The sequence below is a fragment of the Aplidium turbinatum genome, chromosome 14, assembly GCF_918807975.1.
Source record: "Aplidium turbinatum chromosome 14, kaAplTurb1.1, whole genome shotgun sequence".
NCBI lineage: Eukaryota > Metazoa > Chordata > Ascidiacea > Aplousobranchia > Polyclinidae > Aplidium > Aplidium turbinatum.
The window spans coordinates 6299264-6314430 of NC_137485.1; positions in this window are offsets into that span (position 1 = coordinate 6299264).

A 15167-nucleotide genomic window follows, 5' to 3' on the forward strand; every position below is an offset into this window, starting at 1 on the left:
TAGTAGCCTACCAGTTTGAAAGTAAATTGTGAAAGAAATATCTAAAACCTTCATGTGCAATTAATGTTCAATATATTAACTCTTTAAACGAATTAAAATTGAATATATTATTGACGAAAAGCAATAAGCTTACAGCAAATGTCTAGTAGTGCAAATTGAACTCTAAAGTGTTTGTAAGATGTTGCATGGAACGATATTTTTATGAAATACAACGTAGCCTATTATATAAAAAATACGACATTGAAATATTCTGCAAGCTCTGCAAATAGTCTATTTCAGCAATGCAAACATTTTCTTTATCCTGTATAGAATAGTGTATAGGCAGGGCCGGATTTAGCTGATGGGGGGCCCGGGGCACTTTTAGATCGGGGGGGCCCCCGTGCAAAAAATTTTTTCAAGCCTACGGCGCGAAAAACCATCTCTACGTCTACAGTAGCATCAGTCCAGTACTGCACAGCATTTTGCAGAAACTTTAAAGGCCAAAAGGAAAAAAATAACACAAAATCACATTTTTTTCCACATAGGGAACCCTTCAAAAGTCGGGGGGCCCGGGGCAACTGCCCCCTCTGCCCCCCCCTAAATCCGGGCCTGTGTATAGGCCTACCATGCCTTCTTGAAATATCTTTAAATGTTATTTTCGTATTGATCGGAGTTGTCTCTGGCGCCCTCCGCTGGTCAGTTCAATGCGGCCGTTTTTGAAAACCTGTGTTTATATTTTAGATAGCCTATAATCAATTAAGCGCTTTATTTATTGCCTACAAACTTGTATATTTTATGTTATTTATATCAAAGTTATTTTTTAATTTAAAAGGGAGTAAGCTAATTGAGCGCTATTTGCAAGAATCACAATGTTTTGGTGTTGTGTAAAGTGAAGACAAACAAGCATGTCGAGTATAGGCTACCTTAAATTGTTTGATTGTTTTTAATGACGTAAGAAACTTGTCATTATTAGGCTACTGAGTCTCTGCTATACACCTACGCGAAAACGCTGTTTTACCATACTTGCAACTTGGCTTTGATAGCAGCTTGACCTTAATAGAGTGACAACACACTACCGGTAGCTAAAGTGTGATTAGTTTTAAAATCATACAGTAGCGTAATCTAAAATTATATCACGTTGTAATTGCGTAAAAAAAAAAGATTAGGCCTAAATATGTTTGCACTTAAAAGCTTTTATTTTGTAATCAAATTAAGTCGAACTTTATAATGAGACTAAAAGCTCAATTTAGCAATGTTCCTAGACTGTAGTTCGCAGGCTACACCACTTTATACACCTAATACACTTCAAAGTTTTGAAATTCGTGTTATCCTGTTCACATTGAATCTGTTTTCCTTTTCAGTCTGTTACATTTTTCGTCTGTAGTATAGTTCAATTAAAAGAAAGCAATCTACAACTTACGTTGCTTGTTCATCGAACGGATAATAAGCTATTCTTAGCTAAGCAATAAGCATTAGCCTACTGTACTAAGAAATCACATGGAGGTCTTCGCTGCAATTCAAAGTTTAGAGAAAGATGTCCCAGATTTCAAAGGTGCTAGTTTCAAGGGTCTTCGAGAGAAATCAGGACCAGGGCCGGATTTAGCTGATGGGGGGCCTGGGGCACTTTTAGATCGGGGGGCCCCCGTGCAAAAAAATGTTTCGCCCAAGGCGCGAAAAACTACCTCTATGTCTACAGTATAGCATTAATCTAGCAGTATAGCACCCCGAGAGTCAAACCAGCGCCGCGTGATCTTGAGCCAGGTGCGTTACCAGATACCACTAAGCTAACGGAGCGGACTGATTCGCATAGATAAGCAGAAGCAAACGAAAGGATACTTCGAATAGCTTTCTCTGCCACTTTGGGATAGGAATTACACATTAATGGCAAAAATCCAGTGATTGATTTTTCTCTGAATAAGTCTCTTGCGCAAGAATCCGTTTTGATTTCTAAAAATTCATCCTGCATTTTATCTGGAAGGTTTTCCATCAACAATGTGAATGAATTTCGCATTAAATCAAGCTCATCGTCATAAATTTCAGGAAAATATCGAATGAATTCTAGTTCTAATGCTGTGAGATGTTGCAAAATCAATTCTGGTTCCAACTCTGGAAGAACTCTTCTTTGCCGTCAACAACCAGCACCGATGATAATTCTTTAAACACGGTAACATGTTCAATTGTTCATTTTAACTTTTCTCTTTCAAATTATCAAGCTTGCTGGTGAAAGCTTCCAAAGCATCTTTAAATGCTGAGCGGTACTGGCATCTGCTCCTGGAAGGGCCACCCAAGCCAGGCTGGTCGAAAGGTAGAGGCCAGACAAAATGTTTCCCCGTGATCAGGACTGCAGAGTCTTCTAGTAGCCTACCTTAACACAATCTCCTAATAACAGTGACATAAATCAATCATTCTCCTCCAACATGCCTTGAGCCTGCATGGAAGTAGTAGGCTACAGCTTGTAAATTCACATGGTATCAGTACGTCAATGGCTCATAGATAGCCTACAGATAACCCATGTTGATGCGCAATCTGCTTTGAACGGAGATGGCGATTGGACATATAGGCTACCTTATTTTGGTGTTTTTCCCTTGCATTTTCAGATTTAGTTTATTCAATGGACCAAACAAATAAGCAAGGAATAATTCATCTGTCATCATTCAGCAATGCAACGAATACCAATTTTATTTAAAGGTCAAAAAATAATTTAAGCTCGTCTCTGAGCTCAAGCACTCGCTTGGTTACGTTTCCTCTTGACAGCCATCGATTACACTGGTCTACACAAAATTTCAGGTTTGGGTTTTGACAACTCATTTTAGCTAATTTTGGGGCGCTGAATCCGAAAATGAACTCAGATTTTCTCTATCACATCACGTTTTTGAGATATGAAATATCCCTAATTTTTGAAAAAAATCAATTTTTGCCCCCCTTCTGTTGTCAAAACAAGGAATTCTGATGCAATAAACACTGTTTTACCTGCAATAATCTAGCTTTAATTAGCAAACAAGCATTCTATATTATATTCACACAAATTTGCGTTGTCGTTATTAAAATTTCATGCCTTGGAATAAAAAATAGGCATGCAAAAGAGCAACCATAATAACATCAAACGCTACATTATGCTGACGAACATGTCGATAGGACAGTGACAAGGTATTATCTGAATTATAGCCTACAGTTCACACAATATGCACACAGACATTCCAATGGAGTGCAGAAATTCTGAAGACACACACAGAAATAGCAAAATGCTAAAATAAAGATTGACTCAAAGGGACTTGGGCAGGGCGAGTTCAGAAACAGTCAAAAAAGAGCTTTCATAAAATATGAACTCTTCACTTATAAGCTTAAAAATGCTCTTTTGAGGGACTTTCTTTTATGAGCAGCATCTGGAATTTCTCTTTTAAAACTCCAGCAATAGTCGGCCATCATATAACAATCCCACCGACCTTGATAACGCTACTCCATAATTTTAATATCCTGGTGGAAACGTTCACCCTGTTCTTCACTAACTTTCCCAAGGTTTTTTGGAAACTCATCCACATGGCTCTTCAAATAGTGAACTTTGATGCTCATCCTGCATCCCAAATCTTCAAAACTAAGCAGTAGCTCCTTTAAGAGATCTTTATAATTTTCTGCTTTTCTGTTTCCCAAAAAATTTCTCACAACAGCACCGAAAGCATTCCAAGCTCTATCCTCGAATGGCAACATTGATTTTACAAAATTTTCATCCTTTAACAATTGCCTGATTTGTGGTCCATTGAAAATCCCAGCTCTTTTTTTCTCTTCACTGAGACCAGGAAAAGCATAACATATATACTTGAAACACTCTCCTTCATGATCCAAAGCTTTTACATATTGTTTCATGAGACCAAGTTTGATGTGAAGAGGAGGCAAGAGGATCTTTTTGATATCAACTAACTGATCAGTGATCACGTATGATATTTTTGTCTCCAGGTGTCAAGGTGAGCCTTGGAAGCCACTCTTCTTTGTTCCAGTGCTGATCCTTGGCCCTGCTGTCCCAGTAGCATAGGAAACATGGGTATTTGGTGTAGCCACTTTGTTGCCCCAGCAAAAAGTTCACCATTTTTAAATCTACACAGATGAGCCAACCATGCTCATGGTACTTTAACTTTTCAAGAACAGTTTTGATGTTCTGATACTCTTCTTTCATTGTCACCGAATGTCCTATCGGAATAGAACCGTACACGTTACCATTGTGAAGTAGAACACACTTCAAACTTCGTTTGGAGCTATCAATGAAAAGTCTCCATTCATCTGCATCATACTGTGGTAATCCCATTTCTAGAAGAAGCCCTTCTATATTGTTGCAATAAACGAAATCATTGTGGGAAGCAAAATATGGAAGCAGTTCTTCTTCTCGTTTGCGATAAAATGTCACGCTTTTACCAGCTTTGAGAAGTTTCCTTTCCTGTAGCCTTGATGCCAATAACTCCGCAGATTGCTTAGGCAAATACAAATCTCTCACTAAATCATTTAATTCTATCTGATTAAACTGGGAAGGCTTGTCTGACAGATCCTCGGGTGCTGGTTGAAAAATTTCACTTTCTCCTTCACTAAACGATGCCTCTTCGTGTAGTTCTGGAAGTGATGTAAATACTGGCAGTGGCTTTTCATCACTGTGAGGAACTGGCCGCAATGCCGAATCCAGATTTGGATATTTCAAACGATGTTTACTCTTTTTGTTATACCCTTTCACACTAACAAGACAAAAATAACAATCGTCAACATGATTTCGTTGCTCTCGCCAAATCATGGGTATTCCAAATTTCATTTGTGAACCTTTTCCTTGCGACCAACTTCTCAGACATTCAAAGCAGGTCTTGCACGCTTTATGAGGAGCCCAGCTTTACAAACGTGGTAATATTGCATTGTTGAGACTTCAACATGAAGCATCCACAAATGTAACAAAATATATCCGGATCATTACAACATTTTCTTCTTTTGCTGGAAGCAGACATAGCTTGAGATCAAATATAACCTTTCTTTGTTAGTAGTTTTCTAAGAGCAAGTTTTTCCACAGAAACACCACTATATCAAAAACTCTAACCGACTTGCACTCAAACTTATATAAAGTATGAAAATACTTTTTCCTTCTACAAACCACTTTTCAGCTTGAACTCTGATGTTGGTATGTACAATGTACATGTGCTTTATGAAACTTCTAAATAAATCTTCCTCACTAAGCAAGAATTTATTACTAAGTCAAACCTACTCCCACCAGCTGTCTTTCTACGATATTCCATCTGCACAGAGATAGCAGCTGACCCACAGATAACGCCTGAGAAGTCAAGACAGGGAGTTCAAGCCAGCATGGAAAAACTCAACGCTACCAATCTCCACTATGTCCTATTACAATTATCATAACAGGAATTTTTTTTATTTTAGAGGAAATCTGAACCAATTTATGAATTTAGTGTAAAAATATCTCTATGTTTGAAAGTTTATAGCTGTCAGAAAATAATTATATTTGACATTTTACTGCACTAAAAAGGGTAAAATTGGTCAATTTCATAAAATAATGGCAACGATAGAAAAAAAACTTGATGTAATAGAGAAAATCTGAGTTCATTTTCGGATTCAGCGCCCCAAAATTAGCCAAAATCAGTTGTCAAAACCAAAACCTGAAAAAAAAAGTTGAAATTTGTAGACCAGTGTTATTATTATTTGAATGAAAAAGAAGTAGACCTACGTGATGGTCTGCATCCACGTCAGTGCACAGTTGCTTAAGTAATCGGGAGTTAATTTAATAATAATTTCCTCTTTAACGCTCTAGTGTTGACCAACTTACTAGGCTTAAAAAGGTTTACAATCCTAAAACCAAATTCCCCCTGAAAAGTGCAAAATTCCCCCCTAGTGGGGAATTCCCCCCGGTTGGGAACCACTGGGTTAGTAGGTCTACCTACCGAAACTAAACATCACGCATTGTTTTACGTTAGTAAAATGGAAATTTACAAGTTAAAGTATAGTATAAAAAGGAAATTTGCATGCAGACATAAAAAAATAAATTGGAATTTTAGGAGGCGCCGCGGCGCCCCGGCGCCATAGGTAAATCCGCCCCTGGTCAAGAATTGCCCAACCACCAAAGTCAGTGGCGGATATGGAGCAGTATCGGCTACTCATGTGACGACATTTTCAAACACTGGTTGAAGTGCCAATGAAGGCACCGCATCAGATGTGCAAATCATACGACTTTAAGCCTACTACAATTCTTTCTAGACAAAATAGTGAGCAACAATGGCAATTTTGCTGCAAGTGTTTCGAGTAATTTTTGTTAATTTTCATATTAAAAAAAAGTTTTTTTTTCATATTGATACGTAATCTAAACTTTGAAAGAAATTCAGTTTCACGCTGAGGAAAGTAACTTAGGCCAAGTTCAGCTTAAAACATATGATGCAGCGCATATGATACAGATTCGTTGCTTTTATTTTTGCTAAAAAAATGTTTTGCGGGCCCATTTTTCTTATTGTTTTCCGACCAGTCCTGATCAGGCCCGGATTTAGGGGGGGTAGAGGGTGCAGGTGCCCCGGGCCCCCTACGTGGAAAAAAATGTGATTTTGTGTTATTTTTTTTCTTTCAGCCTTTAAAGTTTCTGCAAAATGCTGTGCAGTTTGAGCAACGCATTTCAGGACTGCTCTCCATTCAGCGGCACCTAGTGAATGAAATAATCCCCCAGCAACAACACTTCAACAATCGGAAAACTTCACTCTGTCAATCTCGGTAACCGGCCGTGCGTCAAGAGCTTCCACAAGTAGGCTATGCGAATCTACCAGGAATAACTTATCAAGGCTTTGTCAGTCCGAGAATAAAGATTCAAAACCAAACCAATCAGGTTTTTCAACTCTTGCAAATGAAAACAAAACAGAGAAACAGATTTGACGTGGAGAATGATATTCGTAGTTCTTTTTCCAATACTCTTCCACCACATTCATGAGTTGTCGCAACAAAAAAAATCACAAGCTACACACAGACTGTTAAAGTGTTAAATGCATTGACTCTTATATTTTGAGTGTATTCTTCGAAAAAATACGTTTCAGCAACATTCTTCGTTAATTAAATTATTTTAGTATGAAAAGGAATATTAGGCCTACAGGCTAAAAAGCTTATTAGGCTACTAGCAAAAGTTTAGTTTATCTTCCCAGGCTTAGATTAAAATATTAATATAAACGAGTTTTTAACAAACTAAATTTATAGGGGGGGAATTTAGATTGGAATATCGACTAAAAGGGTCCACCGGATAAAAAAGGTTGATAACCACTGTACTAACCGCTGATAACGGTAGCCTACAAGACACAATGGACATTATAAAAAATACTAATAACTAATAAAGAAACTTTTTTTAACTCAAGTTTAAATAATGCATGGTAGTAATCCAGATTTTATGACAGTTTAGGAAGATAGGATGGAATGCCATACATCAACCTTTTGGACAGTAAAGCTGGATCTGGTCTTGAACACATCTCTGCTAAATTTATTAGGCTACGTATTTTATTCAAAACATGTTTGTGATCGTATTACTTGTTTGAGGAAATCTAATGTCATTTTTATACGTTGTTACAAATTACAATTAGGCTACGTATTGAGACGTTTTTGCAACATTATCAGCATGAGTAGTTTAATCGTATTGTTCTTTTGCTCAATTGCATCATTGTCAGTTCACAATATTTTGTTTTGCTGATAGGGCGTAGGCCCGATTTCGCTTATTCTACAAAATAGAAATAGTAGACTCTTATTGCTGCAAGCGCTTTGTTCATATTTGAATTAGCCTATTTTTTTATTCGCTACCACTCACTTGTACTAAGTAGGCCTACACCTAGGCCTCACCGTTTGAATGTTTTTTATAATGCATTTTTTTGGGCTATGCACCACTCAGCAGTAATGTACGCGCATACAAAAAATATTGACGGCGTCAGCGTAAACGCAAACGTTCGAAAAATCATACGCCGTATGAGTCAACGTAACTTCTAAAAAAAGTTGGCGGCGTCAGCGCATACACTAGCGTAAACTCATTTTGTTTGCTATGTGCCAAACATTCACACGGTATAAACCACTCGAAACAAACAAGTTTTATTTTGAATTTCCACGAAGAAACACAAGCATCTAAAAGTGTTCATCTGACATTTGCTGTATTTTGGTTCCAATATGTCTTTGCCCATTGAAAACATTCTTTCAACTGCAGCGCTGGAAGGTATTGGTGTGTTGTAGCGAAAAAATACATTAAAAAGAATGCGTTGACGCTATGCTCTAAAATAACGCGAAAACTTTACGGCGTAACCTCAAGCGCAAACTATTCAAAAAAATGTGGCCGTAAGCGTTAGTGTAAACAAAAAGTCTACACCGCAAGTATGCGGCGTATACGTACATCTCTGTGCACCAGTGAGCTGCAGGCACTCTAGGTTGGTGATTTATTGAAATGGATTTTGGTAGTTAGCCTACCCCTTTTCATTCACTTGGAACAATCACTGTTGTATAGCCTAAAGTTTTAGTGGAAAATACCTAAATTATCATTTCACGTTCGTTATTGCTTTTAATTGCCACAAGCGGCATTATGGTATTGCCTCAACTTTACAACTGATTGTCACTTGTGGTGTTGATTTGTGATGTGGGAATGACTGGTAGCCTACCCGACTTAGATAGGCAGTTTTATTGATAAAAACGCAAAAAAATTTCCCAAGCCATTTGCGGCAAGGTTGTTCCATACTTCTTTGGCGTCTCCTAAAATTTTGCCCTAAATCCGCCACTGTTCTTGACTAGGTGATCGACGTCGTGACTGTTGGATTTGCAGTGTGGGGATCCAGAGCTGCTGAGATTTTGAGCGTATCCCTTGTAGCTGGTAATTTCAATATAGGTGGAGAAAAAATTATAAGTAGGCTACACAATACAGGTCATGAAAATAATTCAACAAAGCATTCAATCTATTCTGGACCTTTTGCAACTCTTTACTTTTGCAACGTAAACAATTCTTTACAAGTTTTCAACTAGCAACCGTTAAAGGAACCAGGTTCTCAAAGCAACAAAAATATTTGAAAAAGTTTTTTAAAAGCAATCAATGATTTCTTTGAGTAGGGATCATGGGGTGATAGGCTATGTTCCGGTTGGCAGCTCAAGTTTGCTGGGTAGCTTTCTTTCAAAAGTATCAACTCATCCAAAAGCAAAAGGTCGTTATTGTAGTCTACAGCTTGTTTAAATTTGCTCCACATGCTAGCAGCTGCACATTACACAACACATACGATGAAACTTCCACATGTCTTCAAACTTATCGATGATATGTTTGAGTTTGTTGATACATTTGTAGACTACTAATGTAGCGATCCATTATTTCATCATGTAAGTTTTTCTGCCTTTTGCTATAGTGAACTAGTTTAACCTAAATTTAATTCCTAGTCTTTCTGTAATTTTCCATGTAATCTGCTCCCGAAGTGAATAAGAAAAAGGGAACTGATAATTGGTCACAGCGGTAAACCATAATCTCTTCGTGGGAAAATTGTAACGTAAGATTCCCAAATCCGTTCGTCTGCATGCAATGACCCAAAAATAAACACACTTTCGAAACGTCTATTCAAAAGTGTATTCCAGTAAAATTAGCCCGCGGCTATCGAAATGACTGGTGCAACGCCGTACACCTAAAAACTGTCACTACAATACAGATTACTTGGATAAAAGACGGAGAATTTGTCCAGCTAGCAAGCACCAAATAAACCAGTTAAATGTGCGACCGACTTCCAACAAACAACTTCGAGAATGAATCAGAAAAATTTGTGATAACTCAAAGGCACGAGAGCAGTTCGTGACGCAATATTTCATGTCCAAACAGGTCTCAAACTGAAACAGGTTTAAACCGGTCTGACACGAGTCTTACGGACGATGGTGCAATTTTGGCTCATGTTTTAGGAATTTCCATGACGTAATATTCAGTAGACCCGAACGGTTTCTACATGACGTTTGACCAGGCGAACAACCGTCTGTAACATAGCGGCCCCTAGTTATGACAGTTTGACATGGCATAACTAAAAAAGAATTGACGACAATTGTGAGCCAATGAATAAAAACACATGATACACAAATTGTTTGAATCACTCACGTTTAAGTTAATACGCAAATACAAAGGGCATGCAAAGAATGAACAGCAATAAGAATAAACACGACGATACATGAAATTGGTACCATAGGTAGTAGGTACACGCAAAAAATGACGCTATATACCATGGTTGCGATAATAACCGACTGTTCTGGGCTCAGACAAGTGTCGGCCACCGCAGACAAAACCAGGCTCAAACCCTAACACTTAGGTGTTCTTTACGGGGGCGAGGCACGAAATATCCCTCAACACATAGTCTACTTTCACTTTCCCCGTACTCTCATCATAGTTGCAGACGGCAACTTTAGCTCTACGAACTACAGGCTTCCCTTTCCTAATTTGTGGAACTACCTCATGCACCCTCCCAAGTTGATACTTCCCACGTTTACCAATGTCCTGGAGAGAACCTACCACTACAAGTTGACCAGGCTCCAAATTCTCGGCCATTTTTAGCCATTTTTTCCGGCCCTGAAGACCTGGCAAGTAAAAATCGATCCATTTACTCCAAAACTGATGAGAAAGTGACAAATTGAAACGATAATCCCTTCTTAATTGGTCACGATCATGTGGTTGCCCAACAGCACAGTATGGGTCTAAGTATGGGGTCAAAAGTGAGGCAGGGGTGATGACAGTAAAATCCCTAGGGTCGTCACTCAAAGGTACCAAAGGGCGTTCGTTCACGATCCGAACGGCACTACTGGTGTACGTAAGCAGTTCAATAAATTTGGGCTTACGACTTGAAGAGTCCAAAATGTGAAAAAATGCGATTTTAAATTGTTTAACCATTGCCTCCCAGGCGCCACCTTGCGCCGGAGCATACGGAGGTATAAATTCCCAGTTTATCGCTCTCTGTCTCAGGGCGTTGTGAAATTCAGCTGATTCTATCAACTCGGGTAACTTCTTAGATGCTGCCTGAAAGGTGCTTCCATTGTCGGAATAGATAGCATTAACCTGCCCACGTAAATCTGTAAACCTTGTAAAGGCAAGTAAAAAATCACTCAGCGACAATGACGTAACCAGCTCAACATGAATAGCGCGAGATGCCATACATGTGAACAAGAGTCCCCAAGCTTTTTTGTGACTTCTACCTTCAACAAAGGTTAAATGTCCAAGATAGTCTAAGCCGCAATCAAAAAAGGGTTTCCTATGCGCAGTTGTGCGAGACAAAGGTAAATCAGACATGAGCTGCCTTATATGTCGAGCTTTCTCAATCGCGCATACACCACAGTCATTAAGATACCTCTTCACGGAGGCATTACCATTAGCGATCCAAAACTTCTGTCGCGTAGACAACAAAGTGTGCTGTACTCCACAGTGCGCATTTCCATTATGATGCGACAGTACAACAAGCCTAGTGAAGGGGTGCTTCGAAGGCAAAACAATCGGATGCTTTGCTTCAAGAGAGATCTCGGGAGAATTACTTAAGCGCCCTTCAATGCGGATTACACCAGCGTCATCTACACAAGGTCTGTACTTTTTAAGTGAACGTAATTCTTTTAAGCGTTCCTTCTCACGTTGCGAAGCGCCAACACTACCTCGCTTTATCACTTCCTCAAGGGCATCCGGCGATCGTTTGGTCATTAAATGTACCACATCGCCATACACGCTTTTGTGAACAAACTTCACAGCCAACTCTGAAGCACTGTTAAGATAAGATGCATCCAGTTTTGGCTTCACAAAGCTACGCTTTCTCGTTTTACAGCACAAAAATTCAACAAAAGCAACCAAATAAGCGATTCTCTTTTTCATAACATACAAAGAAGGTGCGGCCTCGATCAATCTGTGAAGACCACCCTGTCCAACGTCAAGCGACTCCTCTTCGTCACGAAGATATAGGCTATGGACAGGTACTGGAGTGGCATTTTCTACAGATGGAATTTCCTCACACTGGTAAAGAAGACTAGAACCATTTAACCACAACTCTCGAAATTCTTTCTTTGTAATAAGATTTGGCCTTGTGCCAACATCAGCTGGGTTCATATCGGTAGGGCAAAAACGCCAATCCTGGGCTCCAGACAACAATAAAATATGCTCAACTCGACGCGTAATAAACTTATTCAAACGTAAATCATGGTTTTTAACCCACTGCAACACAGTACGAGAATCACACCAAAAATACTTAAGGCAGTCGGGCATCTTCAATGCCTCGTAGGCCTGCTTCACGAGTCTTGCTGTATTCAAAGCGGCAACAAGCTCTTTCCTAGCTATCGGCCAAGAAAACTGATTTTTTTACAACAATGGTAGATTTACCCAGAACGAAAGACACACTCGGAACTCCGTTAACCAGTCTACGTAAGTAAACAACAGAAGAGAAAGCTTGATTCGAAGCATCACTAAACCCATGCAATTGATATGAAACAATATCATCCGGGCTGCACACACCAGAGTTTGCAAAATACCATCTCGGTAACGAAAAATCCTTAAGCAGGTCCAAAGAGCGAAGCCACGACTCCCACTCTTTAACAAAGCTATCAGGGACCTCGGTGTCCCAATCAAACTTGTCTATCGCCAATTGCTGAAGTATAAGGCGTGCTTTTAGAAAAAATGGCGCTCCAAAGCCTAGCTTATCAAAATTTTGTCCAAGCTGACTGAGCATACTTTGGCGCGTGTGTTTAGCTAAGGGCTTTAAGGAACATGCGATACGCATCTCGTCAGACTCGGTTTGCCACACACAACCCAATGTCTTCGCTGATGGCAAAGTCATATTTTCAGTTTGAAAGTCAATGTCACGAATCAAAGGTGAAAGCATCTCATTATCCAAATTTGACAAGACAATCATAGCCTCCTTGTTAGCACTCCACTTACCAAGTTTAAACCCACGGCTATCAAACAAAGCAATTGATTCATGAGTGATTTGCTGAGCTTCCTCTAAGCTATCAGCCGAAAATATAAAATCATCCATGTACATATTATTTGCAATATTGCAGAGAGTCAATTCACCAGCACTGCTGGGATTCTGCTCGATCATTTTCTTTATAGCCAAGCAAGCGATATACGGGCTACTCTTTATTCCCCAAGGGTGTACACAAAAACGAAATGGTACCATCCTACCATTTTCAAGGTCATCATCTTCAAACCACAATATACGAAACAAATCCCTTTGCGACTCAGGTAACTTTATTTGAAAGAAGCATTTAGTCACATCAGCCATGAGACCAAATCTACCAAGCCGAAATCTAGCCAAGACATCTACCAGAGGGTTTAACAAGTCAGGACCCGAAAACATTACATCATTAACACAAGTTCCTCGAAATTCAGACTTGCCATCGTAAACAATGCGCTTTTTTAATTGTGACGTAACAAAGTATGGTAAATACCATTCAAATCCCTTGACATTTCCTGCTTCACCAGTACGCTCAATATAGCCATTTGATTTAAGATCTTTCATGGTGTCAGTAAGGAAATCACGAAGTTCAGGTTGTTTTAAAGCTTTCTTTCTTAAAGCAGCAGCTCTATCTGACGCCAACACAAAATTGTTAGGTAGATCAATATCTTCCTTCAACGGAACAGGTATCTCAAATCGACCATCTTTCAACTCAATATTCGGTTCAACAAGTTCTCTAGCCAACTTATCATTGCGAGACAATTCACAGGTTTCATTTTGCAACGTCAAATCCTGAATGACTTTATTCAGGTCTGCTATTTCCATATCACGAGACTCAATTTTACGCTGAAAGCCAGAGATGACATCCGACTCTGAAGACGTCTGCACTCTGCACACTTTAGCAACGCTTTCATCTAAGGGTGACTTACCACCACAAGCCAACCAACCGAGAGGAGTGAGCAAAGCATGTGGTTCACTACGATTTTCACCAACACGCTCTTTTTTTGCACACATCAAATAAGCGTTGTCGTTGCCAATCAGTACATCTACAGTACTACAATCATTCAAATGAAACATATTCACGTCATGAAAATGACGGAAACCATTTAAATCTTGTTTATGCGGTAAAGTTTTAACATCATCAGCCCAAGCTGGGTTAACCACCGAGGTTATATCACAAAACAGTTCATCCGTCTCTAACGACTGGATGTTGAGTTTGACAAGGTCAGCACAAGTAGCTTTCTGACCAGCCAGGGTATCCATTTTAAACGACGCTTTATCGTACGGTTTAAGATCAAGTTCACACACCAAATCACTCGAAACAAACGTCAACTGCGAACCAGGATCATGCTGACAATACACCAACTTCGATTTGCCAGTCATTGGATTCAAAACACGAGCAGCAGTAACGCGGTTAAAGGCTGCTTTAACATTTCCAATCTTAACATTACGCACAGGAACTCTGGCACGAGCATCATCTTTCCCAACCGAATCCAGAGAATCACGTGACGTCACATAAAAATCATGCAGAAGAAAATAGTGTTTCCTATCGTTGTTAGGCACACACTTACGACAGTTATTTGCATGAACGCAATCCCTAACCATATGCTGGCGCAAACAATTCAAGCATTTGCCAGCTTTCACAATGACATCTCTCCGATCTTTAGGTGTCAAGCGCAAAAATTCTTTACAATTAGACAAAAAATGATATTCAACTTGACCACGTGACGAACAACAAATGCATGCCGGTAGGTTTTTACGTCTGGCTTCACCACCGCGCGGTGCGCCAACAACAGTCGAGTACTGCGAACTCCCTGACATCACATCATCATGGGGTTTTACGGACGTCTGCCTAACCGGACATGAAGGCAATTTTCCTTTGCCAAACTTTTTAAATTGCTGCGACTCACCAGAATCGCCCATTAGCATAATGCTAAAATCAGTCGACTTACGCGTTTCCTCCCGTACTACAAATTCAAACAAACTCTGAAAGGTAGGCTCATCAGTGCCACCATACTGATCACCTAAAAAGTCAAGATAACGCTGCTTAGCGTCAAACGGGAGTCGCTTAGCCAAATCCAAAACAAAACGTCCTTCTAATTTATCACGCTGACCATAAGCTTGCGCATAAAGCAAACACTGCGACAATTCATCTTTAAACTCTTTCAGATCACTGGAAGAGGTCGAAGTCAATTTGCTACCATAGCGATACTTTCTAATTTCCGGTTCTGCAAAAAGACCTCCACGAACCCCAAAACGCTGGGACAAGCG